Below are 6683 nucleotides of genomic sequence, written 5' to 3' on the forward strand. Positions count from 1 at the left end.
CCCTTACAGAAGATTTATTTTGACCTTTCTAAAGCCTTCTTTAAAATTTAGAAAATAAAATGAAAACAGGCATATCAAAAAAAGCCTACTAGAAATACTACTCTGCATTACATCCTAACACTTGGCTAAATCCTAATATGTAATTCTGGTTTAATAGTTTATTTCACTAAATGTGATTATGCACTAAAAAAGAACATGTTGGGTTTACTTAATTCAATAGTGGACACTGGTTGCACACAGATGTTTTGCTTTGGCAGGAGCTTAAACAACTGAGGTGAAGTTATTCATATTCAATAAACCTGTGCAATTTGTGTTGATAAAATATGATTGAAACAAAATATCCAATTTGAGCTCCTGGATATTTTAATTCTTCACAAATTTCACACTTTATTCCAACACTATTCAGTGACTTTTACCCAAATACTATTTGGTCACTGAAGTACTATGTTATCTTCAAATGACATGTTGGTATTATATTCTAAATACACAATTTTCCAGTGAAGGCCTTACAACAGATTGTATTGTTCTCTTCCAAGATGGTTGCCAGCATCCACTAGTAACCTTTCAAAACAAAAACAGTAATTTCACTATAGTGACAGTAGGTGAATCAGCGGTCTGAAACACACGGCCCGGGGCCGACTTGCGTGAGGCCCACATCACCCCTACTTGCCACCCGTACTGTTGACGTGAGGAAATATTGTGCATTTTGGTCCTTGAAGTTAGTTTTTGTTACGGGGGATTTTGTTGTTGAGTGCAATGTGAAAATAACTTCTATAAAAAGCAAAAAATGATTTAATATGAAGGCAATATGAGCAGAGAGTAAAACCATGTTGAGGGATTGGCTGTGTTAGTTCAGTGAGAGTTATTTGTAAAGAAAACAATTTTCACTAGTAGACATAAATGTACACTTATGTCTGCATTTTTATTTTGTTAAATAAAACAAAAATTATAGCAAAGTGCTGCCACATGTCTGAGTGCCAATTCTTTTTTTATTCAATGAAAGGTTTTAGTTAATTAAGATTGAGGAAAAAGAATTTGCATTCACATTTGCAGTTTTGCCTTGTTATACAATATTTGAAAATTAAAACAAAACACTACATTTTCTGAAATATTAGTGAGTTTTTTCTTGTTTAAAGACAAACGTTTTTATACTACTTGAACACTAAAGTGACCCTCCAATGTGATGACAGTGCCAGCAGTGGCCCACAGCTCATTTAATGCTTTCTCCTAATTGGCTCATAATGGTCTCTCATATGTATGAACTATGTAGGCTATCTCTATTTTAAAATAATGGGTGGGCAATGAGAGCATCTCCTCGATGTGTACAACAGGACAACAGGGAATACAGAGAACTGACTGAGGACTTTGTCAACTGGTGCCAGCAGAACCACTTCCAGATCAACACTCCGAAAACCAAGGAGCAGGTAGTGGACTCCACCTACACCAGTGAACATCCAGAGAATGGGCATTAAGATAGCTGACTCATATAAGTGATCTGATTAATAAACGGATCTGGAGTAACAACAGAGTGTACATCTACACAAAAGGATAAAGACGGTTGTATTTGCAACAGAGAAGTCTTTTGGAAGGGAGCAGGGAGAGCTCCTGAAGACCTCAGACGCTGTGGTGGTATTGTCCATGTTTTATGGTGTGGTCTGCTGGGGATAGGAAGAAACTGAACAGGTTCATCAAGAAAACTAGCTCTGTTCTGGGATGTCCTCTTGACCCAGTGGAGGTAGTTATCCCTGTCAGATAACAGCTCCCACCCCATACAGGTCACCCTTCAGTGACAGGCCGTGTTCCAAGTGGACATTTTGGAGGCCTTTCCCTCCAGCTGCTGTCAGACTGTACACTGCACAACAGCAATGAATGTACACCACATATTCACACACTGGGGTCTTTGCATATATCAGTGTGCAATACCTGTTAATACCTATTAACACCCAACCACTGCACTATGAAATGACCACGCCAAGCAAACAAACAATGTTTGGGTGCTGCAGATGGAAACGGACCATAGCTTCATGGTGAAATTCCTCACAAAGAGCAGAATCTACCTTGTCCTTTAAAGTTTTTATGGCCACCACTTGGGTCTGCTCACCAGGTACTGTGCCATATAGGTGGCCCTTGTACACCTTGCCAAACCGGTCCTCACCGAGCCCCTCCATATATCGCACTGCTGACATGTTAATCTCACGCAGCTTCGCCTGCAGCCATGAAACAATAAATACATGTCACCAAAGACTCTGGCCACCAGAATTCAACAATACTTAAACAAATGTATGTAAATCACATTTACTGTGACCATATTTAATGTTACCTTGTTATTATTATTGCTACCTGTTGTTTTTGATGATTCGGGGGCGACAGCTCCGTGTCCTGGGAGGGTGAGCTGCTGAGCTGGGAACGAGGTGGTGTGTCATTTGAAGCCTTATGTTTATTGCGACACAAGCAAACCAGAAAGAAGAGGCAAGCGATAACCAATGGGATGGCAACTGCAGGTATTAAAATAAACAGGATCTCCTTCCTGGGGTTTTCTTGTGTTTCATTCTTCTTCTAATAGTAATCTGTATTATTACATCATATATAAGTATATGTATGTATGTAGATATATATAGATAGATGGCTATGGATATAGATAAATAGACTTACATATATAAGTACTTATCTATTTCTTAGTCTATATTTCTTCTATTTTTGCATAGCATTATTGCTGTTAGGTATGCTGTGTGTGTTCATTTGTTCCTGCCTTGTGTACTCTGCTGCAGTAACAATTTGAATTTCCCAACTCTGGGACTAACAAAGGTTTTCTTATCTGAAATGTATCTAAACCCAGCTGATATCTGGCTACATTTTCTGCTGAGCATCCAAATCACACTGAAGTTTACACACTGTATAATGCCTGATTTCTTGTAAATATTTAGCGATGGCCTTATGAAATATATTTTGATAAAATGTTTATCAGGCCACAGTGAACAATGGAAAATAAACAAAATTAAAACAAATAATTAAAAACACTGAAAAACACTCAAAAATATATTTTTTTAGAGATGTCTTAACCTGGTTATGCTGTACCATCCAGACGTGTATGTGCGCCGGACCCGCGTGATTTGAGACTTCCTGCCATCTTTAGCAGGTAATAAACTCCCGCCAAAGCAAAAAGTTGCTCTGAGTGAATTCAGTCGTTGTTAATGAGTAAATTTTTAGTGTTTTTATTTGGATTGTTTTCTGGTTGTTTGTTGCACACGGACATGTTCACAGACGTGTTTTCGTGAGCAACACTGTTCATACTCCGAGACCGTAGCGGGAAACTGTTGGTTGCCTAGCAGCAGTTAACGAAAAGACCGGAAGTGACTGTGCTTCAACTAGAAAACTTTTGCGTTTATCCTCTTTTTCCCGAGTATCAGACAAACTCGTTTAGCAGCGTGCTTTACCTTTGAGTTAGCTGAACTTCTGGTGGTTTGTTGGTGGATTTAAGGAGGTTAAATGGATGAAAAAAAGTTATCTTTCAGCTAGCTCTTGTTGCGCAGATACAGCAATGCATGATGGGAAATTCTCCCGGTATTTGTAAAGCTAAATAACCTTATGGGGCTCTGTTGGAAACTGCTTCATGTGTATATATAAATAGTGTGTAGTCCCAGCTTCCTACAGGCTGTGTTTGTGTTGATTTTGAGATTGTGAGCACCGTGAGTGTGCAGGGTTTGTGTGTGAAAGACTGCCCCATGCGTGAGCTAAGGAATTCATACTTACCTGGTAGGAGAGATACCATGATCACGAAGGTGGTTCTCTCAGGGCGAGGCTCAGCCATTGCACTCTGGCTTTGCTGACAGCCTGCGAATTCCCCAAATGTGGGAATCTCGACTACATAATTTCTGGTAGTGGGGACTGCGTTCGCGCTCTCCCCTCATCATATGTTGAAAGAAAAATGAGTGGGAATGTTTGCGCTTATTTTCAATGACGACGTCATGCGATCTTCTGGCTTCCTAACTACAGTTTTATCAGTGAGGCCAGGGTGAGCAGGAGAGGAGGAGGGGATTCTGTCTTATTTAAAAAAAGTCTGTGCAGCATTTGGGAGGCCTGTAAACATTAACAAACACAACTTTGGATGGGGCCTTCAGCTGTAAAGCCACATATTCAAAAGACTGAAAACTTCCAGGAGACAGCTGCTTACATTGAAATGATTCATTAATGACCTCAGTGAACTGCTGTCTGTGATCTGTGTTGATTTCGACTGTGTAATTATTGTTGGGGATTTTAACATCCATGTGGACAACCCTCAGGACAAAGGGACTAAAGACCTGAGTAACACTCTGGGCAACTTTGGGCTGACTCAGCATGTAACAGAGGCCACACATAATAGAGGACACACTCTTGACCTACTGATCTCCAAGCCTGAGCATTTCAAACATTGCTGTGTCTGATGTGGGCTTATCTGATCATTACTGTGTTTTCTTTGAAAGTAAAATCTCAGCCCACACAAATATATCAACAGCAGTGATCACAAAACGGTGTATAACTGAAGACAGTAGTGAGATCTTTAACCAGGTCTTCCCATTAACACCTGACCTGTCCAAAGGTTCAGTCAATGAGCTCGTCAATAGCTTTAAGGCAAAACTGTTAAATGTAATGGATACTATTGCCCCCATTAAGGTGAAGGTTATCTCTGGAAGGAAAAAGTCTCCATGGAGAAACTCCACACTAGTGAAAAATGAAAAAAGAGAGTGTAGGAAAGCTGAGCGCAGATGGAGAAAAACAAACCTCCAGGTTCACTATGACATCTATAAAGAGAAACTTCACAATTATAATTTACAACTTAGGAGTGCAAGAAGGTCCTACTTCTCTGACATCATCACTAAAAACAGCCATAATGCTCGGGTCTTATTTTCTACAGTTGACAGGCTAACAAACCCTCCTGTGCCAGTGGCAGCTGAACTTCATTCAACCATGGCCTGCAATGACTTTGCCAAATTCTTCACAGACAAAATCCAAAAGATTAGACAAGCAGTTGGTACATCAACAGCAGATCCAGGATATGTACTGTGTCCACTGAAAAACTGTTTAAACACCATCAAAGAGTTTCACCCGATTAACAGCAAAGACCTGGAGGACATCTTAGGTCAACTGAACTCCTCCTCTTGCTGTTTAGATGTCCTGCCAACAAGTTTTTTCAAAAAGGTCTCAAAGACTTTAGAGTCAGACCTGTTACAGATCGTCGACTTTTCCTTAATGTCAGGTGTGTTTCCAGAACCACTAAAAACTGCTGTAATCAAACCTATACTGAAAAAGGACAATCTTGACAAGACACAAATGAAAAACTACAGGCCGATCTCAAATCTCCCATTTTTAAGTAAGATCATTGAAAAAGCAGTTTCTCAACAGCTCAATTACTTCTTAAAACAGAATAACTGCTATGATGCCTTCCAGTCAGGTTTTAGACAGAACCACAGCACTGAAACCGCTCTGACAAAAGTGTTTAATGACATATGTCTGAACACAGACAGTGGAAAAATGTCAGTCCTAGTTTTACTGGATCTCAGTGCAGCATTTGATACAGTTGACCACAACATATTACTCAAGCGACTGGAGAACTGGGCAGGTCTTTCAGGAACTGTACTAAACTGGTTCAAAACATACGTAGAAAACAGGAAATACTTTGTATCAATAGGTAACTTCACATCTGAGCAGACAAGTATCACATGTGGAGTTCCCCAAGGTTCCATCTTGGGACCCCCTCTGTTTAACATTTACATGCTCCCACTGGCACAGATTATAAAGAACAACAAAATAAACTACCACAGCTATGCAGATGACACACAAATATATATCACAATGTCACCAGGAGACCGAGGCCCTGTACAGGCTCTTGGTAAATGCATTGAGGAAATTAATGACTGGTTGTGCCACAATTTTCTCCAACTAAACAAAAACAAAACTGAGGTAATAGTCTTTGGCGCCAAAGAAAAACGATTACAAGTCACCAGAGAACTTCAATCTATACACCTAAAAACCACAAACCAGGCGAGAAATTTGGGTGTAGTGATGGATGCAGACCTAAACTTAGAAAAACACATTAAGACAATAACAAAGTCAGCTTACTATCACCTCAAGAATATTTCAAGGATAAAAGATCTGATGTCTCAACAGGACCTGGAAAAACTAGTCCATGCATTCATCTTTAGTAGGCTTGATTACTGTAACAGCATCTTTACAGGTCTACCTAAAAAATCAGTCAGACAACTACAGCTCATTCAGAACTCTGTTGCTCGAGTCCTCACTAAGACCAAAAAAGTGGACCACATCAGTCCAGCTCTGAGGTCTTTACACTGGCTGCCTGTCCGTCAGAGGATAGACTTTAAAGTTCTGATGCTGGCCTATAAAGCTCTGAATGGTTTAGGACCAAAATACATCAGTGACCTCCTGACCCAGTATGAACCTTCCAGATCCCTCAGGTCATCTGGATCCGGTCTTTTATCAGTTCCTAGAGTCAGAACCAGACACAGAGAAGCTGCATTCAGCTTTTATGCTCCTTATATCTGGAACAAACTCCCAGAAAGCCTCAGATCAGCTGAAACACTCAGTTTATTTAAATCCAGGTTGAAGACTCACCTATTCTCAGCTGCATTTGAATAAAGCACCAAATCCACACTTTTAAGCTTAAATTTCAAAACTTACATTAACTACTG

The 6683-nt window shown here is 39.9% G+C and overlaps 1 long non-coding RNA gene and 1 other non-coding gene across 2 annotated transcripts; one reads left to right on the forward strand and one right to left on the reverse strand.

The window, feature by feature from the left end:
• Positions 1–1970: 1970 nt before the first annotated feature.
• LOC147326478 (uncharacterized) lies at positions 1971–3557 on the reverse strand. Its single transcript, XR_015130609.1, has 3 exons — positions 3435–3557; positions 2341–2430; positions 1971–2207 (listed from the first exon to the last, which is right to left on the reverse strand). It is a non-coding gene; the product is annotated as an uncharacterized LOC147326478 (long non-coding RNA).
• A 185-nt stretch (positions 3558–3742) lies between these two features.
• LOC147326479 (U1 spliceosomal RNA) lies at positions 3743–3906 on the forward strand. Its single transcript, XR_015130640.1, has one exon. It is a non-coding gene; the product is annotated as a U1 spliceosomal RNA (small nuclear RNA).
• The last annotated feature ends 2777 nt before the right edge of the window (positions 3907–6683 follow it).

Source organism: Aulonocara sp. 'chitande type north' Nkhata Bay, linkage group LG7 (assembly GCF_057382095.1).
Source record: "Aulonocara sp. 'chitande type north' Nkhata Bay isolate Kocher_YH1m ecotype deep benthic linkage group LG7, A_spYH_male_GT1.1, whole genome shotgun sequence".
Taxonomy (NCBI): Eukaryota; Metazoa; Chordata; class Actinopteri; order Cichliformes; family Cichlidae; genus Aulonocara; species Aulonocara sp. 'chitande type north' Nkhata Bay.